Raw genomic sequence first — 23,021 nt, 5'->3', positions numbered from 1 at the left:
TGGACAGGAAAAGAAAGATAAGTGTAACATCCCAAAATTATAAATTTTGGAATGTTAATATAATTATTAGATTGAATTGTTTGTTTGTTTGAGTGATTGAAACTTGAGTGGAATTTGAAACTTCTCAAAAAAAATGAGAGGGAATAAAACGACTTTCCCAAAATTTTCTATTGTGAATCCCTTTTCAATTTTCGAGTTTGAATATTTTCAAACCCTTTGAAAAAAAAATCAAACGAGAGGAGGAAAATGACACTCCAAAATCAGAGACAATGTCTTGATTCAAATTTTAAGTATTTGAAATTTATTTGTAATTCAAATTCCTTTTCATTTTAAAGTTATTGCAAAAAAATATTTTTTTAAAAAGTATTTTATTTGGTTTTGAAAATATGTTCATGTTTTAGAAAATTTTATTCTGAAAATTTTGATATATAAAATGTTCTCTCTTTTTCATTTTTACGTTTTCTTCTTTGTTTTGTTTTTTTTTTAAATTGTTCGTTTGCAAAAAAGAAAAAAAAACAAAGTCCACGGCCGGCCGTGTGCATGCATGCTGGCCGTTCAGCCCATGCGGCACTTATTCTTTTTCTTTTCTATTTCCTCCTATTTACGTATATGTTTAGTCCCACATTGCCTATCTATGGACTATTAGACCTCCCTTCCACCTATAAATATAGACCCATAGGAGCATCCAAAAATCATCTATTTCGGGTTAAATCAATCTTTTGGTTTAACTAGATTTTTTAAATAAAAATATTCTTTTCTCTTCGGCGGGATTTCTCGAAGTCGTCTCCTCATTGAAATTAATTTTTACTCTGCATTCTAAAGGTATTTCTCTTCGTATTTTTTTTATATACTCCCGTAGTTTATTATTTCTAGACTACTATTCCTACACTAGTATACGGTAGAGTAATTAGATATATTATTTAGTCTTCGTATTTACACATTAGTACTAGAATTCTTTTAGACATAGCACTTTTCTTCCGTAAAACAGCTTGGCCCTGATTTTTCAAATAGCCATAACTTTTTACTCGTTTATCCGAATTAGATGAAACCAACGCCTAGAGTTTCGTCTTGATCCCACCTATCCGATAAACCTATCATATCAACTTTTTTGAAATTTTCAAATTTCGAAATTTGTTCATATTCATATTCAAACTTCTTTTGATCATATCTTTTTATCCGTAGCTCCGTTTTAGATGAATTCAATTGCGTCGGATTCGTATCAAAGTAATCTTTCCGTTTGTATCATTAGTTTTAACTTTTCAACTTATAATTTGGATCAAATCAGATTTATCTATTAGTGCCCAAAAGTGTTCACATCGTTTTAAGCCGATTCAATGTTATATCGACGTATTCGTATCTTTTGATCCGCTAGTTCAAATCTAGTAATTATTTTTTCTACACGCTCATATTGATCTCCTATATCTAGTAGCATCATTAGTTTCGACCTTTGAACCTTACAAATTTGAGCGATTCAAATTTGTATTCGAACATTCATTTGATCTTATCTTGCAAATCGTACCACCTTTTCAATTGATTCCTTTTACCCCTAAACACTCATGTCATATTTTTTTTACGTAACCATCGTACTTCAGTTCAACTTCTCTTGACCTTTTGAATGCAAATTCAATTCATACTTCAAGTCGCTATAACTTGCGTTGTAGTGCTCCATTTCAAGAAATTCTTTCTACAAATATATTCTTATGTCTTATACTATTTGTCAAACAACATTCATGTTGTTCTCCCAATATTTTTTATCATCTCCCATAGTGTATGCAAGTCGAGCTTATATAGCAATAGTTCATCGTCCATTAACTCTTCTGATCTCATTCATGCACCTTCACTTTACAACACACTTAGGACCTTCTTATTAAACCTTAGTATGTTGTTATTTTGCACAAAGACATGTTTTGTTCTTATGTTCTTTTGGTTCTTCCTTTTTGGCATGAATGTTTATTGAATGCTATTCGTTTACGATAGATTGCTCAGAGTGTGGCGAGTAGAATTATCAGGATTTTGAGAGCAACTATCTTCATCAAGTAATACCAGGCAAGTCACTTTGATCATACTATCACCTATGTTTTATGCATCGTAGTTCTACCATCTTATGCCCAATTGCATGCTGCTTAGGTACTTGGAAATTTTAGTATAGATTGTAGTATCATGTTGTAGGCACACAACAACCCCGATACTTGGCCCCGGGACGACAAATTTCATATTGCTATGCTTGAGTAGACGGGATTTCGGTTGAGTGCATAACACGAGTGACGCGAGGTTGATTAAATAATCAAGACCGGTTAAGACAAGATTTTCAAGACCTCGGACGCAATGCAACACTGGGTGAAGGACGGTTGATCGGCTCCCTGGAAAACCCAGTGGATGCCCGGGATGCTGGGGACGGCCATGACATCCTGCGGAAAGCTTCACCCAGGCTCAAAGAGACAGACGGATATTTTCAAGATCCAAGGCTTACCTGCACAGCCACAAGTCATTATGGGCTCTGGCTTGGTTGGACAACGCGGCCACTCTGGACAGGCGGTGCTAGCAGATGTAGACGAACGGTTGGAATGGATGGGCACCGACAGGGATCCAGAGGGACCCGTTGAAAGACCATGTTTTGATCATCCGGTCTTCAAACACCCTGAAGTGCGAGGCCATACTCGGAGGCGATCAAATCTTGTGGGGAACGTGTGCAAAACTCTGTAGAGTACTCAAACCTAATCGATTAGCCGTGTCCACGGTCATGTACAACTTGAGCCAAAGGAACTGAAGTTATCTGGATTTCTCAACACCATTATATATATTTGATGAGGGTAATATTGATAACTCGGGTATGAGAACTGGTTGGCGGAACCATCTCATTAACAACCAACTACGTAGTTATATTTTGCTTTTTAGCCCCTCTCTTGTTGTAGGAGAAAATTTGCTTTACGCTAAAAACTTACAACACAACCTGCCATATATGCATATAGTATAGATGATATTTTACCCCCTCTCATATGTGACTTGCCGGCATATTCAATATGCTGACCTACACGGCTGCAACGTCTCATGTTGCAGATATTTTTCTTCGACGAGTAAGAGTACGATTCAGGGTTACGGTCTACACTCAACTTGCCGTTGGTGTTTATTGGGCCTCCACTCCCTTGACTGCTTCCGCTGAAATAATTAAGGTATATATCATTTTTACGCTATTTACATGTGATTGCACTTTGATATATACATTGATGTACTGTGTGTGCCAGCATACTGATCCAGCGATGGCACAGAAACACAGAGGCTTGACTCGTCTTGAGTCGGGTCGCTACAGAAATGGTATCAGAGCACATGTTGACTGTAGGACATGACCCTAGAAACTGGAAATTTCTTAGGAAAGGATCTCTCAAAATTTTTATTTTCAACAACACATGTTACTTCTCATCTCTTCTGATTTCATCAAATGTTCTCTCTCACCTCAAATAGTTATACAATCCCCTTACCCCTTTGACCTCATGAAGAATCAACGGAGTTCTACTTCAAAGTAAAGAGGATTTCACCATGCATTTGTAGAATTGAAGCTACACCCATTGAAGACTCTCAAGACCCGAAGAACTCGAAGACCATGAAGTGTTCGAATAATTATATGACCATTAGTAGTCCAAACCCCTGTTATATACCCACGTTAGATACGATGATTTGTGAGCCGTCATTGGTGTGTGTTTTCCGACGGCCACAACTAAAACCTATTCTCAAAAATATTGTTTGTATTGTGTGTATATCCCTCCCTCTCTTACCCGTCTCATCCCCAAAACCTCAACCCTACCAGATGGAGTATGAAGCTGGACTTCTAGTCTCTGGACCAATGACCCAACTGGAAGCTGAAATATGGATTCAGAACATGGAGAACCACTTCGGGAGCAACTTGATCTCAAGGAAGTATGAAGTGCAACACGCTCTTCAGTACTTTACACAAAGTGCAGCTATCTGGTGGAAAATGCACCATGCGATACAAGGATTTAGTGGAGCAGAAAGTTGGGAAGAATTCAAGAAGACTCTGTTAAGATCCCGTCTCGTTCAGAAGAGCTATGATAATCTGATGAAGAAGCCTTGTGCATGCAAGATCTGTGAAGAAATAGGACACACCCAGGAAGAACACACGGATGGATGCACTCATTGTGAAGAAAATCACCCAGCTGAGGAGTGCCCAACTAGTCAGGTGACTTGTTTCTTGTGTGAAGGAACCACCCACTACCCAGCTCAGTGTCACATTTACCCCAAGGTGCAACAAGTTGTCAAGCAGCAGAAAGAAGCAGTGACAGAAACCCTCAAGAAGAAGATTCTAGAAGGACCGGTGATGAACAAAAATATTGAAGACCCTGATGGACAAGGTCTGACTAGATTTTTCTCCAATGCATGCTACTCATGCGGAGAAGAAGGACATTATTCACAGGACTGCATGAAGAGAAGCCAAGAGTATCTGGGAAACTTCCCGACGGAAGAAGTGGAGTTTGATTCACTTGAAATAGAAGAACTGGCCAAAATAAAGGAGTCCGGAAAGAAGAAAAAGTACCCTCGTAAGAACCAAATCTCTGCAGACATAGACCTGAGTCATGTCAGATGTTCCAAGTGTATGAAATTTGTCCACCACAAATACATGTTCTCAGGAAGGAAGTCGGGAATCCAAGGAGCAAAAGCAGAAGCTAAGAAGCCTCGAGACTGGTCAGAACTCATTTGCTTTCGTTGCAAGGAAGCAGGACATTTTGCTAGCGATTGTCCACAAAGGAAGAAAGCTAGAATGGAGTAGTTAAGTTTTGAGCAGGGCAATAAGTGTAATCCGAGGCACTCTTGTTTCTCATAAGATCATGGAGTGAAATATTTGTAACAGAAGTCCCTGAGATTGTAATAACATCATGAATAAATGGAATTTAATTGTCTCATGATTGCCTATGTTGAAAATGTATGCGTTGTTTCTCTACGAGCAAAGCTCTCGGAACAATTATGAGAATATGAGAAAATATGGTCTATGCAGGCATGAGTATAAATCATTTAAGAGTGGTAGTAATCGGTAAACCACAGGATCCACTGAGTAGGAATGTACCAGGAATACCTGAGTGAAGTGCGTGCGGAGATGATGGAGATAAAGCTCATGACCACCATGATGAAGCAAAAGATGGATGATTTCAAGGAGCACATCGGAAAATTCGAGTGGAACTAAAGTACCTTCAAGAGAGGAAGATGAATAAAGTTGGCAGAAATGCTCGACCATACTGACCAATGCGGATGGCAGCATTTGTAATAAATTACTTTTGAGTTAGAATTTTGAAGAAAGCAAGGATGTAATAAAGGATTGATTATGGAATGAATACGATTTATGGAAGAAGCTATGATGGATCACCAAACGTTTTCTTAGGAGCATACGAAAACCTGAGAGTTGTGAAGATACGATAGATGTTTTGTTCAGCTTGCAGAACCAATGGATTATCCGAACTCCGTTCGTGGACAAGAGAAATTCTGCAACGCTTGTGAGGATGCCCAAGTGTTAGAATGCGAGATTCGCTAAACCTTATACAGAGAAATGATTTGGGTGCGGAATGGATTGATCACCATGACGACTTACTCTTATCATTTATCTTGCTATTCGGAATGGTAAATCTGAGAGACTTACCCATATAGAGAGACGACGTTCTTTGAAGCTTTTGTTTAAGCCTTAGAATGGTACTAGAAAAGCCCATGTACATGGCACTTGTTGTCACGCGCAGGAAATTTTACGGTGAGGATGAAACCAAGACCCCTCTCTTTGCAGGATAACCACAAATGGTAGACCACCATGAGAATCATCGATAGGTTATTTAGAATGGTCACGAGACTTGTCAGTTAAGAAGACCCAGTGACGGAAGAATCTTATATCAACAGAAGAACCCTCAATTTTGATGGAAACATTATGAATATAATGGAAGAACTTCACCAAAGAAGTTACCATGAAGAATGTGACGAGCGAGATGCCAAGACCCTAGAGGATTGTTAAAAATTTGAGCGACCAGTAGCACTCATTTTAAGTGTGGTAGCATCCCACTTTGCCGGAAGTTGGATTTGTTAGAAGACCCCCAAACCATAACTTTTCTTTCTAGCCTCTTCGAATCTCGAGGACGAGATTCATTTTAAGTGTGGTAGTTTGTAACATCCCAAAATTATAAATTTTGGAATGTTAATATAATTATAAGATTGAATTGTTTGTTTGTTTGAGTGATTGAAACTTGAGTGGAATTTGAAACTTCTCAAAAAAAATAAGAGGGAATAAAATGACTTTCCCAAAATTTTCTATTGTGAATCCCTTTTCAATTTTCGAGTTTGAATATTTTCAAACCCTTTGAAAAAAAAATCAAACGAGAGGAGGAAAATGACACTCCAAAATCAGAGACAATGTCTTGATTCAAATTTTAAGTATTTGAAATTTATTTGAAATTCAAATTCCTTTTCATTTTAAAGTTATTGCAAAAAAATATTTTTTTTTAAAGTATTTTATTTGGTTTTGAAAATATGTTCATGTTTTAGAAAATTTTATTCTGAAAATTTTGATATATAATATGTCTATATAAAATGTTCTCTCTTTTTCATTTTTACGTTTTCTTCTTTGTTTTTTTTGTTTTTTTTAAAATTGTTCGTTTGCAAAAAAGAAAAAAAAACCAAAGGCCACGGCCGGCGTGTGCATGCATGCTGGCCGTTCAGCCCATGCGACACTTATTCTTTTTCTTTTCTATTTCCTCCTATTTACGTATATGTTTAGTCCCACATTGCCTATCTATGGACCATTAGACCTCCCTTTCACCTATAAATATAGACCCATAGGAGCATCCAAAAATCATCTATTTCGGGTTAAATCAATCTTTTGGTTTAACTAGATTTATTAAATAAAAATATTCTTTTCTCTTCGGTGGGATTTCTCGAAGTCGTCTCCTCATTGAAATTAATTCTTACTCTGCATTCTAAAGGTATTTCTCTTCGTATTTTTTTATATACTCCCGTAGTTTATTATTTCTAGACTACTATTCCTACACTAGTATACGGTAGAGTAATTAGATATATTATTTAGTCTTCGTATTTACACATTAGTACTAGAATTCTTTTAGACATAGCACTTTTCTTCCGTAAAACAGCTTGGCCCTGATTTTTCAAATAGCCATAACTTTTTACTCGTTTATCCGAATTAGATGAAACCAACGCCTAGAGTTTCGTCTTGATCCCACCTATCCGATGAACCTATCATATCAACTTTTTTGAAATTTTCAAATTTCAAAATTTGTTCATATTCATATTCAAACTTCTTTTGATCATATCTTTTTATCCGTAGCTCCGTTTTAGATGAATTCAATTGCGTCGGATTCGTATCAAAGTAATCTTTCCGTTTGTATCATTAGTTTTAACTTTTCAACTTATAATTTGGATCAAATCAGATTTATCTATTAGTGCCCAAAAGTGTTCACATCGTTTTAAGCCGATTCAATGTTATATTGACGTATTTGTATCTTTTGATCCGCTAGTTCAAATCTAGTAATTCTTTTTTCTACACGCTCATATTGATCTCCTGTATCTAGTAGCATCATTAGTTTTGACCTTTGAACCTTACAAATTTGAGCGATTCAAATTTGTATTCGAACATTCATTTGATCTTATCTTGCAAATCGTACCACCTTTTCAATTGATTCCTTTTACCCCTAAACACTCATGTCATATATTTTTTTACGTAACCATCGTACTTCAGGTCAACTTCTCTTGACCTTTTGAATGCAAATTCAATTCATACTTCAATTCGCTATAACTTGCGTTGTAGTGCTCCATTTCAAGAAATTCTTTCTACAAATATATTCTTATGTCTTATACTATTTGTCAAACAACATTCATATTGTTCTCCCAATATTTTTGATCATCTCCCATAGTGTATGCAAGTCGAGCTTATATAGCAATAGTTCATCGTCCATTAACTCTTCTGATCTCATTCATGCACCTTCACTTTACAACACACTTAGGACCTTCTTATTAAACCTTAGTATGTTGTTATTTTGCACAAAGACATGTTTTGTTCTTATGTTCTTTTGGTTCTTCCTTTTTGGCATGAATGTTTATTGAATGCTATTCGTTTACGATAGATTGCTCAGAGTGTGGCGAGTAGAATTATCAGGATTTTGAGAGCGACTATCTTCATCAAGTAATACCAGGCAAGTCACTTTGATCATACTATCACCTATGTTTTATGCATCGTAGTTCTACCATCCTATGCCCAATTGCATGCTGCTTAGGTACTTGGAAATTTTAGTATAGATTGTAGTATCATGTGGTAGGCACACAACAACCCCGATACTTGGCCCCGGGACGACAAATTTCATATTGCTATGCTTGAGTAGACGGGATTTCGGTTGAGTGCATAACACGAGTGACGCGAGGTTGATTAAATAATCAAGACCGGTTAAGACAAGATTTTCAAGACCTCGGACGCAATGCAACACTGGGTGAAGGACGGTTGATCGGCTCCCTGGAAAACCCAGTGGATGCCCGGGATGCTGGGGACGGCCATGACATCCTGCGGAAAGCTTCACCCAGGCTCAAAGAGACAGACGGATATTTTCAAGACCCAAGGCTTACCTGCACAGCCACAAGTCATTATGGGCTCTGGCTTGGTTGGACAACGCGGCCACTCTGGACAGGCGGTGCTAGCAGATGTAGACGAACGGTAGGAATGGATGGGCACCGACAGGGATCCAGAGGGACCCGTTGAAAGACCATGTTTTGATCATCCGGTCTTCAAACACCCTGAAGTGCGAGGCCATACTCGGAGGCGATCAAATCTTGTGGGGAACGTGTGCAAAACTCTGTAGAGTACTCAAACCTAATCGATTAGCCGTGTCCACGGTCATGGACAACTTGAGCCAAAGGAACTGAAGTTATCTGGATTTCTCAACACCATTATATATATTTGATGAGGGTAATATTGATAACTCGGGTATGAGAACTGGTTGGCGGAACCATCTCATTAACAACCAACTACGTAGTTGTATTTTGCTTTTTAGCCCCTCTCTTGTTGTAGGAGAAAATTTGCTTTACGCTAAAAACTTACAACACCACCTGCCATATATGCATATAGTATAGATGATATTTTACCCCCTCTCATATGTGACTTGCCGGCATATTCAATATGCTGACCTACACGGCTGCAACGTCTCATGTTGCAGATATTTTTCTTCGACGAGTAAGAGTACGATTCAGGGTTACGGTCTACACTCAACTTGCTGTTGGTGTTTATTGGGCCTCCACTCCCTTGACTGCTTCCGCTGAAATAATTAAGGTATATATCAGTTTTACGCTATTTACATGTGATTGCACTTTGATATATACATTGATGTACTGTGTGTGCCAGCATACTGATCCAGGGATGGCACAGAAACACAGAGGCTTGACTCGTCTTGAGTCGGGTCGCTACAATAAGATGCACTCCTTCATGTCTATAAATCACGCACAAGGTGTAGCAAATAAAAGCAGAGAGACAAAATAAGAAAGAAAGAAAGGTAAACAAAAAATACAAAAGGGCTGGCCTGGGATTCGAACCCCAGTGCCCCTGGATCAACCCCAAGCCCCAATCCACCCTGCTGCTTGCCAACTTATCGACAGAACAGAGGGACACTTCTTGGTATGGTAGCTTCCTGTAGCTACTGTCCTATGGTGCAAACAAAAGGAAATAAAAAGGGCGGTTATGTGTGGCGCCGCGGGGAATCGATCCCACGACCACCTGATCCACATCCAGGCACCGCACCACTACGCTACGCTACGAAGACTGGACAGAGAGGAGGATCGAACAAGAACTGGTAGGGCTGTTGTCTGTCCCTGCACTTGACTGACAGAGATGCAGCTATGCTGCTCGCCGGCGATAGAAGACGATGAGCACGTCTCTTCTGCGCCCTACACAATGCCACCGCTCGTCGGCTACGCGGGGATCGCCTACCTACGCTCTTACACGCGCAACTCTCACTGCTGCACCACAACCGAGAACCTGCTACTGCTCGCGATCTGCCACTACAGAGAAGTACGCGCACAATTTCTCGCCGGATTTGAGACGGAACCGAGGAGGAGAAGGAAAGGGAGGTTGCTCCTCACCTTGGGGAAGGAAGGAGAGGTCTGTTCGGAGGAAGAGGCGACGGAGAGGAAGCAGGCCGGCGATGAAGATCTCCTGGAAGCAGAACCGAACAGGTTGAAGGGGCTTCGGGTCCGCGGCGTAAACGAGCTCATGCTCGTCGGTGAGGGCGCTCTCCGGTGCTCCTAACACCGAGAATGGGTCGCGGGACGCACCACCGATCTCCTGGACATGGCGGCCTCGCTGGACGGCGACGAAGGCGGCGTAGACGGCGACGAACCTTCCCTTCTCTCTCTGCCTACAGACTACAGAGAGCTCTCCAGGGGAGGAAGGGAGAGATGGAGGGGGAAAAGAGAGGTGGCGGCGGAAGGAGAGGGAGAGAGGGAACCCTAGCGAGAGGAGGAGGCACGGATGCCAAAGTTATAGGGGGGACCTCGACGTTCGAGCTCACGGCGTCGCGCGTCTCTCTATGGAGCTTGACGGAAAGCAGCGCGCTGGGAGAACGGCGTCAGGAAGGAGGCGGCGCGAGAGGGGGGGTGCTGGGCCTGCTAAGCGAGAGAGAGGAAGGTGGGCCGACAACTAAGAGAGAGCCCACCTTGGCTGCACTTAAAAGAAAATAAATACCCAGTGCCTTTCTTTTACAGATATAACAGAAAAGAGAGAAATAACACAGGGTTTTCTGTAGGAGATAAAAACAAAATAAAAATGTCCCTAGCCATAAGGAATTATGACCTATTTGAATAAAATAGAAAAGATATATTTGGAGTAATTTGATTAAATACAAAACAGCAATTTATTTACTGTTTTGGATTTATTTGCACACTTAAAACTAAGATACAAAACAGCAAAAACACATCTTGGCATCCTCCACAAAATACACTAATACATGGGCATTTTTTAAAAGACGGAAGGGAGAAGAGAATCTTGACATAGGAGAAATAGAGAGGAGGGGTGGAGATGGTTTTGAAACCCAAGCATATACTAACACATGCACACCCCAATTAAACTATACATCACATGCACATCATCACAAGGCATCACAAGGTGCAACCACAAGATCACCACCACCACATGAATTGCTAAGATCATATGGCAACCACAAGACAAGAGCATGCAATGATATGCTATGCATGCATGCATGGGGAGGAAGGAAAAATAATAAACAATGGACACCACATGAGGTCATGGCACAATTGGATACATCAAATCACTGACAAGGTGGACCCACATGCAATAGGTTCCAAATATGGCGAGGTTTACATATGGGGCACTACATCTTCCCCCTTGGTCTTATCCATCTGTTGAGCTCTTGTTCTACCTCCATTGTTGACATTCTTAGAGCTTGCTAACTCTCAATCCCTGCAATGATTCTTTCTTGTTCTTGAGGGAAAGAGAGAGGAGATCTAGATCCACATCTCCACCAATCACTTTCTCCTCTATGTGAGGGGAACCCCTTGGATCTAGATCTTGGAGTTCTTTGTGAGCTCCTTGTTCTTCCTCTCATATTTCTCCATAGCTTTCGTTGTTGTGGAGGGATTTGAGTGTGAGGGACTTGACCACTTCGTGTGTTCTTGCCATTGCATTAGTTGCACCGGTTTGAGTTCTCCACGGTGATATGTGGTAGTGAGAAGTTGAGAAGCTTACTACCTTTGGTACTTAGTACCCTAGATATTGTTCTTCGTGGATGCTTTGGCATCCTAGAAGCTTGGTGGTGTCTTGGAGCTCAATCATTGTGGTGTGAAGCTCCGGGCAAGCGTTGGGGTCTCCAATTATGTTGTGGAGATTGCCCCGAGCAATTTGTACGGGTACCGGTAACCGCCCCCAAGGGTTGCCACGTGTACGGGTTCGGTGACCGCCCCCAAGGTTTGCCATTTGTACGGGTTCGGTGACCGCCCCCAAGGTTTGCCATTTGTACGGGTTCGGTGACCGCCCTCAAGGGTCCCTTAGTGGAATCATGACATCTTGCATTGTGCGAGGGCGTGAGGAGATTACGGTGGCCTTAGTGGCATCTTGGGGAGCATTGTGACTCCACACCGCTCCAACAGAGATTAGCATCCGCAAGGGTGTGAACTTCGGGATACATCATCGTCTCCCCGTGCCTCGGTTATCTCTTACCCGAACCCTTTACTTATGCACTTTACTTTGTGATAGAAATATTGTTTATTGTAATATATCTTGCTATCACTTAGTTGTTTATCTTGCTTAGCATAAGTTGTTGGTGCACATAGGTGAGCCTAGTTGTTTGTAGGTTTTGTGCTTGACATATTAAACGTTAGTTTTATTCCGCATTTGTTCAAGCCTAAACCTTAATTATTTTAAAGCGCCTATTCACCCCCCCCCCCCCCTCTAGGCGACATCCACGTCCTTTGAATAGCTTTCATCCTTCGGTAAGAATGAAGGGAAATTAAACAATGTATGAGTTGAAGAGTTACTCTCATTAGAAGGTGGGCACGGGTAACTAGTCCGCTCTTCCTCCTTTTGTTCTTCGCTCTCCTCGTCATCTTTTTCATCTAATGAGCTCACAGTTTCAGCATTTTCTTCTTCCATAGTTTCCTGCAAAATATTATTCTCTTCTTGGGAAGCATAGAATTTCTCCATAAATCGATAAATATGGGCATTATATTCATAGTATAACAATAACGAAGCATAACAAAAAAATTAGATCGGTAAGCAGCATCATCATTATCATCACAACCTTTAAACAGAGCTTCAATTTCATAAGCACCCATAAAAGCAACAAACTCTTCTATTTGTTCCACATCATAGTAATCATATATACCATTAGCATAAGAAGCCATGGTTTCATTAGCATTAAATTTACAAGAAAAGGGAAGGTGTTTAGCCTTCATCCTAGAGCAACAAGTAATATCATATCTCGAGCATAGCTCCCAAGCATACCATTTCAACATATGAATTTGATCCCATAATTGTTTCCCTTTTTGAGTCAACGATAATCCCTAAAGTATTCACATTGATCCAACGTGTATCCCATTATATAATTTAATGGGGTTTTCTCAGGATTATTAAAGAAGTGCATAATATTTTCCACATAACGAGCATCGAGGGTTTTAGGAGGTTCCCCATCTCCATGAGTAGCAAGTACACCTATTTTTTTTGGTATTTCGTGTTCCATATCCATAACTAAAGATAGGGAACAACTTAGCACAGCAAATAAATCTACTTAGTGATAAAGCAAGCAAGCACACACGAGAATATTCACCCCACGCTATTGCTCCCTCTCAACGGCGCCAGAAAAAGGTCTTAATAACCCACAAGTATAGGGGATTAGTTGTAGCCTTTCTCAATAAGTAAGAGTGTCGAACCCAACGAGGAGCTAAAGGTAGGACAAATATTCCCTCAATTTCTATCGACGACCGATACAACTCTACGCACACTTTATGTTCGCTTTACCTAGAACAAGTATGAAACTAGAAGTACTTTATAGGAGTGATAGGATAGGTTTGCAAGAAAAGAAAGAACACGTAAATAAAAACTAGGGGCTGGTTAGATAAAGAAACAATTACATTAGTCTAACAAGTGTGGAAAAGTGGTGGTAGGAGTTGCGGAAATGTCCCTAAGCAATTGACTATGTTACTAGACCGATAGCAAGTTTTATGTGGGAGAGGCCACTTCTAGCATGTCATTCCTTACTTGGAATTCTATGCACTTATGATTGGAACTATTAGCAAGCATCCGCAACTACTAACTTTCATTAAGGTAAAACCCAACCATAGCAATAAGATATATTGGTCCCCCTTCAATCCCGTATGCATCAATTTCTATGCTAGGCTGAAGCTTCTGTCACCCTTGCCCTCCAATACATAGTCCTATTAACATACTACTAACCCTATGGTGTGATCTACGCGCGCGCTCATATGATGGGCACCAAAGGACAGCAACATAACCACAAGCAAATTAAACCAATCATAGCAATTCATCAGTCACTGATAGGACAACGAAAATCTACTCAGACATCATAGGATGGCAACACATCATTGGATAATAGTATGAAGCATAAAGCACCATGTTCAAGTAGAGGGTACAGCGGGTTGCGGGAGAGTGGACCACTGAATATAGATGGGGGAAGGTGATCGAGGTGTCGGTGAAGATGACGGAGGTGTTGGTGTAGATCGCCGTCACACGATGATGTCCCGGGCGGCGTTCCGGCGCCGCCGGGAGAGAGGGGGAGAGATCCCCCCTTCTTATTCTTCTTCCTTGACCTCCTCCCTAGATTGGACAAGGGTTTCCCCTCTGGTCCATGGTCTCCATGGTGGCGGAGGGGCGAGAGCCCCTCCGAAATTGGATCTCTCTCTCTGTGTCCTTCTGTTTCTGTGCTCCTAGATTCTGCCTTTCACCGTTTCTTAAATTCCCGGAGATTCGTAACTCCGATTGGGCTGAAATTTTAACACGATTTTCTTCCGAATATTATTTTTCTTGCGGAGAAAGAAGGGCCCCAACCGCCTTAGAGATTGGTCACAAGCCTGCCAGTCGTGCCCTAGGGGGGCGTGCCTCCTAGGCTTATGACCTCCTCGGGCATCGTTTCGCGTAGATTCTTCTTCCCAAAAATCATAAATATTCCAAAAAATCCCCGTAGGTCTTTTTTTGCGTTTGGACTTCGTTTGGTAAGGATAATCTACGAAACAAAAAACATGCAACAACAGGAACTGACACTCGGCACTGGATCAATATGTTAGTCCCAAAAATAGTATAAAAAGTTGCCAAAAGTATATGAAAGTTGTAGAATATTGGCATGAAACAATCAAAAATTATAGATACGATGGAGACGTATCAGTGGCTGTGTATATCGAGGAACACATGGATATTGTACGCTCCAAGAACCGGAGTAGTCTGATCCCTGGGTCAAATGTACACACATGTCATCATTCGGCGGTTGGTTTCAAACACGTCTCATGCATGACGACAAAGTTGGAGATGACATGTACTTGCTGGCCAAGTCACCATCTTCGGCTATATTGACTTTCAAAGGGTACGAGATAAATGAGAATACATTTTCCACGATCGCCCAACATAAAAAGAGCACCAACCAAAACAGTAGTGTCCGCTTTGATACAGCAAACACCAATAGGCCAAAGGACACATATTATGGTTACATAGAGGAGATATGGGAACTTGACTATGGAGAAAAATTGAAGGTCCCTTTGTTTCGGTGCAAATGGGTCAGTCTGGAAAGGACGTGGGATCAAGGAAGACCCGCAGTATGGAATGACAATAGTGGATCTCAACAATCTTGGGTACACAGATGAACCATTCGTCCTAGCCAATAATGTTGTGCGGGTTTTCTATGTGAAGGTCATGTCTACCAAGCCGAGAAAAAAGAAAAGATAAGGAAGCGAATACATCATACGATAAGCCAAAGCGCCACGTAGTTCTTTGAGGGAAAATAAACATCGTGGGAGTGGAGGACAAGACAAACATGTCACAAGATTATGAAAAGTTTCACGAAATCCCTCCCTTGAGAGTGAAGACTGACCCAAGCATCGTGTTAAATGATGAATATTGTCCATGGTTACGGCACAAAGTGACACACGTGAAGAAAAAGTTTTTTACCCCAAGATCCCAATCTGGGATGTGACCAGCTTCACCGTCATGACTTTCTTCTCTAATGAGTTTCTGGGCTTATCTCGAAAGTCCCACTTTGGACAAACCGGAGGGAATATTTGTGTAAGAACTAGGGTATATATATGTGTGCTTTGGCATTTGAAACACGAAGAAACATTATGTAGCTAGGAGTTAATCAATGCAATTATGTGCAAACATAATTTTTCATGCATTTAATGATATTTTTTGAGCTAAATGACCCTGAAATTGGAAGCACTACAAATGAACTCTGAAAAGGCCGAAACTTGGCATGGTATCATCACTTTACCCACATAGCATGTGCTAAAAAGTTGAAAGCGTTAATGCAAAAACTAGATGTACTTCGTGTACAAACTGGACAATCTCTTTCAAAGTATCAAGGTTTCACACAAATACTAATCTCTTACGAAGGCATTTCATTTTTTTTAAACTTATTTCAACTCCAGACTTTTTGTGTGCTCAATATGCACCATTTAAAGCCACATCATCAATTTTGAACCCTTTCTCACTTCATTTGCTGTTTTTCATGCATTTAATGATTTTTTTCACCTAAATGACCCTGAAATTGAAAAGCACAACTAATGAACTCTTAAAATGTTGAAACTTAGCATGGTATCATCATTTCACTCACTTAGCATGTGCTAAAAATTTGGGAGGGTTGCGGCAAAAACTGGATGCACTTCGTGTTCACACTCGACAATCTCTTTCGAAGTATCAGGGTTTCGAGCGAATACTTATCTCTTACAAAGCCATGTCATTTTCTAAAACTTGTTTCAACTCCAGGCTTTTTGTACGCTCAATATGCACCATTAAAGCCATGTCATCAACTTGTAACCCTTTCTTACTTTATTTGCTATTTTTCATACATTTAATATTGTTTTTAGCTAGATGACCTTAAAATCGAAAAACGGTACAAATGAACTCTCAAATGGCTGAAACTTGTCATGGTATCATCATTTCACCCACATAGCATGTGCTAAAAAGTCGAGAAGCTTACAACAAAAACTGGATTCGCTTCGTGTATAAACTGGACAATCGCTTTTGAAGTACCACGATTTCGGGCGAATACTCATCTCTTACAAAGACATTTCATTTTTAAAATAACCTAAAAATTACCATATTTAATATAATGATAAAACACACTAATATTAAACATCATGAAAAAGAATGACAAAAAAATCTATTTTTAAAGTAAAGTTATTCACAAACTAGTGATTCACACAATTTCAAAGAATTCAAATTTGAAAACTACTCGCACTAAGAGAAAGTTTATAATTTTTGAGACCTAAAGAAAAATATTCACTCAAAAAATCTACGTATTTGGCTTTAAGTAGAAACAAAAGAATATAAATACAACAAAAAAACAAAACAAAAAAAAACTGGAAAAAAGACCTTTAGTCCTAGTTTGTGGCACCAACCGGGTCTAAAGGCGTGGGCTTCGTGCCGCTTGGCGTGGTGAAATTCACCTTTAGTCCTGGTTGGTGGATCCAACCGGTACTAAATGGGTAACTTTAGTCCCGGTTGAAGCAACTAACCGAGACTAATGGTCCCTATATATAAATTCGTCGGTCAATTCTTCCCCAATCTCTCTCATTCCCCCCCCCCCCCCACGCCGACGCCCTGCCCAAAGCCGCCAGGCTGCCGAAGCTTGCCGCCGCCCCCGAATCCGTGGTTGTCATCGTTGCCCCCGTCGCCGGTCGCTCGCGCCTCCTCCATGAGCCCCGACGCCACCCGCGCGCCTCCTCTGCCCGTCCTCGCAACCAGGTTGCTCGTCGTTCCCATTGGAGATCCTCACCGCCGCCCGTCTACACCAAGCCACCACTCGTCATTGTCGTCTTCCTCCGGCGCCGCCGCCCGTTCGCCTCAGGCCATCTCGCGTGTCGTCGTCGTCGTCTTCCTCCCCCGCCCCTGCTACTGCCCGCTGCCGACGAGCCCCTGCTACCCGTCGACGACGAGCCCCTGCTGCTCTCTCCCTCCTCCCACGGTGAGCCTCCACCTCTCTTGTCCATAGCTTGTGTATTTTTTTGGAATAAAATTCGATGGTTTCTCGGTAACTTGGTAGTTGGGCTTGAGAGGATATAAATGATCGTGACTCAAAATAAAAACACTCCACATCACCAATAATTATCAAAGCTAATCGGTACTACAGTTGAAAAAGAATGTAAAACCTAATGTTCTTTTTGCCACGAGAAAAGAAGAAGAAGAAAATTAGTGCATAAGATATTGTTGTTGTATTCAATTCTTTTTCTTATTGATAAAAATAAAACATACCACCTCTGGTTTAAATTAATCTTTGCTTCTCCAGTACAACTTTATCATAAATTTTGCAGATCCATAGTAAACTACCATATGTATATGACAGAATTTTCGAATTAATTTTCTATATTTTCATTTATCAAGGAAATTAATTTGCAATTTTAATTTCCTATATTGCTGAGGAATATAGAAAAATTTCTATATTGCTAAAGAATTAACATTACATAATGTTAATTTTCTATATTGCTAAAAATAAAAAGTACCACCTATGGTCTAAATTAATTTTCTATATTTTCATTTATCAAGGGGATTAATTTGCAATGTTAATTCTTCACCCATTTCAAAAATTAGTGTTCACACATTTCGCTATATTTGGATTGGAAAAATTAAATTTTATTAAAGTTATTTAAATAGTTTATTAAATAGTAGGAATTTAAATAGTAGGATAAAGTTTATTAAATAGTAGGAATTTAAATAGTTGTAGAATTTGTTCTCGACGTTGACAATGCCCGACCCACATTCTCGTCATCGACTCGGTGGCGACTGCTACTTTTTGAGCTTGCGTTGGTTTTTCCCTTGAAGAGGAAAGGGTGATGCAGCAAAGTAGAGATAAGTATTTCCCTCAGTTTGAGAACCAAGGTATCAATCCAGTACGAGTATCAAGATGAGGCACCAAGGCACCTGCGTAAAGACAAACAAACTTGCACCCAACGTGATAAAGGGGTTTGTCAATCCCTTTACGATTACTTGCAAAGTGAGATCTGATAGTGATAATAGGTAAATATAAATAAATAAATAAAAGTACAACAAGGTATTTTTGGTATTTTTGTATGTAGATCTAAATATATAATGTGTAAAATAGACCCGGGGGCCATAGTGTTCACTAGAGGCTTCTCTCATGATAGCAAGATTACGGTGGGTGAACGAGTTACTGTCGAGCAATTGATAGAATCGCGCAAAGTCATGACGATATCTAAGGCAATGATCATACATATAGGCATCACGTCCGAGATAACTAGACCGATACTTTCTGCATCTACTACTATTACTCCACACATCGACCAATATCCAACATGCATCTAGTGTATTAAGTTCATAACAAACAGAGTAACGCCTTAAGTAAGATGACACGATGTAGAGGGATAAATTCATGCAATATGATATAAACCCCATCTTTTTACCCTTTATGGCAACAACACGATGCGTGCCTCGCTACCCCTTATGTCACTAGGTGAGGACACCGCACCGTATGAACCCAAAACAAAGCACTTCTCCCATTGCAAGAATTATAGATCAAGTTGGCCAAACGAAACCCATAACTCGAAGAGGATTACAAGGATACGGAATCATGCATATAAGAAATCAGAGGAGACTCAAATAATATTCATAGATAATCTGATCATAAATCCACAATTCATCGGATCTCGACAAACACACCGCAAAAGAAAGTTACATCAGATAGATCTCCATGAAGATCATGGAGAACTTTGTATTGAAGATCCAAGAGAGAAGAAGCCATCTAGATACTAGCTATGGACCCAAAGGTCCGTGGTGAACTACTCACGCATCATCGGAGAGGCAATGGTGTTGATGAAGAAGCCCTCCGTGTCCGAATCCCCCTCCGTCAGGGCACCAGAACGGTCCCCAGATGGGATCTCGTGGAAACAGAAGCTTGCGGCGGTGGAAAAATATTTTTGTGGCGCTCTCGGTTGGTTCGGGGATTTCAGGGAATTTATAGGCGAAAGAGGTAGGGCAAAGGAGGCAGGGGGGCACGAGACTGCTAGGCGCCCCCCTGGGGCGCGCCTAGGCGGCTCGTGGCCTCCTCCGTGGCCTTCTGCCTTGGTTCTCAAGTCTTATGGATCCCTTCTCTTATGAAAAAATCATCCCAAAGGTTTTATACCGTTTGGACTCCGTTTAATATTCTTATCTGGAAAAGGTCAAAAACACAGAAGAAACAGAAACTGGCATTGGGCACTGAGTTAATAGGTTAGTCCCAAAAATGATATAAAATATCATATAAATTCATATAAAACATCCCAAGTTGATAATATAGTAGCATGGAACAATCATAAATTATAGATACGTTGGAGATGTATCAAGCATCCCCAAGCTTAACTCCTGCTCATCCTCGAGTAGGGAAGTGATAAAGACCGAATTTTTGATGGGGAATGCTACCTAACATATTTGTTCTTTGTAACTTCTTTATTGTGGCATGAATGTTCAGATCCATAAGATTCAAAAAAATAGTTTAATATTGACATGAAAACAATAATACTTCAAGCATACTAGCAAAGTAATCATGAACTTTTGAAATAACAAGGCAAAAGAAAGTTATCCCTACAAAATCATATAGTCTCTGTGTTTGGATGAGCTTGAGGAGTTGAGGTCACTTTTCAGACCTGAAGCTAATTTCAGGAAAATTGTCAAACTACATTTGGAGCATCTTCTGCATCTTAAGTGCTTATACTGGAAAAAGACAGCCACTATCAGATTTGTTAAGGTTGGTGAGGAAAACACTAAATTCTTCCATGCTATGGCTACTGAGAGATATAGGAGGAATTCCATTGCATCTCTCAAGTTAAATGATGGTTCTATCATATCTGATCATGATCAAATTGTTGCATGCTTTTGGGCATCTTTTAAGGATAGAATGGGAACTTCTCTTGGCATTAACATGGCATTTGATTTACAATCCCTGCTACATGAGGTGGAGGGTCTAGATATTCTCACAGAACCTTTTTCTAAGTCTGAAATGGACAAGACTGTTCAGGATATGCCCATTGACAAAGCTCCAGGTCCTGATGGGTTCAATGGTCTTTTCTTCAAGAAATGCTTGCCCATTATCTCCCCTGAGTTTTATCAACTTGCTGCGACTTTCCATGCTGGTCAGGCTCAGCTTGAGAAGATGAACTTATCTTATATTACTCTGATTCCAAAGAAGAGATCACCTGAACATGTGGGAGTTACAGACCAATATCACTTACTGGGATGGGTCTCAAATTTCTGTCCAAGATGATTGCTAACAGGCTGCAGTTACAGATTGTGAAGTGTCTTCACAAGAATCAGTATGGTTTTATCAAGTCTAGGACCATTCAAGATTGTGTTGGTTGGACCCTGGAGTACCTGCACCAATGCCACCAATCCAAGAAACCTATAGTCATTCTCAAGCTGGATTTTGAAAAGGCTTTTGATTCTGTGGAACATGAGTTCATTTTCCAGATCCTCAAGCACAAAGGCTTCAATGACAGATGGATAATTTGGGTCAAGCACCTCCTTACTTCTGACTCATCTTCAGTTCTGATCAATGGTGTGCCTGGAAAGAAGTTTATGTGCAAGAAAGGTGTCAGGCACGGAGATCCCATGTCTCCACTGCTTTTTTCTATTGCTGCTGACTTTTTACAAACTCTGGTAAATAAACTTCTGGTGGAGGGGCTGATTCAGCTGCCCATACCTTGTCATGATAAGGATTTCCCCATAGTGCAATATGCTGATGATACCCTTATCATCCTACCAGCTGACAAACCTCAGTTGTTGCAGTTCAAGAAAATGCTCTTACTTTTCTCCCAGTCCAGTGGATTACAGGTGAACTATCACAAATCTGCCCTTCTACCTGTTAATACTTCTCCTCGGCATCTACAGGATCTGGTAGACTCCATTGGTTACAAAGTGGGATATTTGCCCTTCACATACCTTGGTCTTCCTGTTGGGACAACTAAACCAAGAATCATTGATCTCATGCCACTGGTTGATAACATGGAAAGAAGACGCGGTGCTAGTTCATCCTTTCTTGCTCAGGGGGAAGGCTACAGTATTTAAACTCAGCACTTTCTTCTGTGCCTATCTTCTTTTTATGCAGTCTGGATATCCCACCAGGCATACTGAAGCAGGTGGAGAGAATTCAAAGGCAATGTCTATGGAGAAGAAATGGGAATGATCATGCACCCTCTCTTGCTGCCTGGCCTCTGGTGTTTAGGCCTAAAAATAAAGGGGGGCTTGGAATTATGAACCTAGCAGTCCAGAATGGATCACTCCTGCTCAAGCATGTTGATAAATTCCTCAATCATGCTGATATCCCTTGGGTTCACTTGATTTGGAACACTTACTATCATGACATGGTACCTCAGGGAACTGCCCTTTGTGGCTCTTTTTGGTGGAAGGATATCTGTAAACGGCTTGACAAATTCAGATCAGTTACATATGTTCTGTCGAACAGGGCTGACTCCTTCATGTTTTGGTCTGACTCCTGGTTGATTGGAAACTCCATTATGCCAATGGTTGCCAGATTCCAAAGACTGTTTTCTTTTGTGACTGATCCTTTCTGCACAGCTCAAGAGGTCTTCACAGCCTTTTATGATGACAACATGCTCTCCATGTTCCACTTACCACTGTCTGCTCAAGCTTACTAGGAGCTGCTTTCGGTTCAATCTTTGCTTCAAGACCTGGATCTTGATCATCAGGCCTCTGATAGATGGGTTTGGGGAAAGGATGCTAAGGCCTACACAGCCAAGAGTTACTATGATCACATTCACATCAGTATTACACCAAACCCTTTACTCAACTGGATCTGGAGAAGCTGATGTACCATGAAGATTAAGATGTTTGCATTGATGCTCATCATGGACAGGCTGAATACTCAAGACATGCTTGAACAGCGTCACTGGAATCTTTCTGACTCCAATCTCTGTGTTCTATGTCACGCTCGAGTCAAGGAAAACAGGGATCACTTATTCTTCAACTGTCTTTTCAGTACCAGGGTTTGGAATTACCTGCAGATCACATGGCAGGGTCAATCCATGTGGAGTGCTACTGTTGCTGCTAAAAGGGACTTCCATAACCCCTTCTTTGCTGAGGTGGTCTTCACTCCATGTTGGAACATATGGACTATCAAAAATGCAAAGGTCTTCAAACAGGAGCAGCCAAAGTTCAAGAAATGGAGATCTGGATTCATTCATGACATTTCCCTGTTAGCTCATAGAATTAAGGCTAGCTCCAGGGATGATCTCCTTAAATGGGTTTCCTTTTTTCCTCCTTGAGGTTTGTAGTCTTTGCTCCTCTTCCCCTTTGTACATTC

The sequence above is a fragment of the Hordeum vulgare genome, chromosome 6H (genome assembly GCF_904849725.1).
Source record: "Hordeum vulgare subsp. vulgare chromosome 6H, MorexV3_pseudomolecules_assembly, whole genome shotgun sequence".
NCBI lineage: Eukaryota > Viridiplantae > Streptophyta > Magnoliopsida > Poales > Poaceae > Hordeum > Hordeum vulgare.
This window is presented reverse-complemented; position numbering follows the sequence as displayed.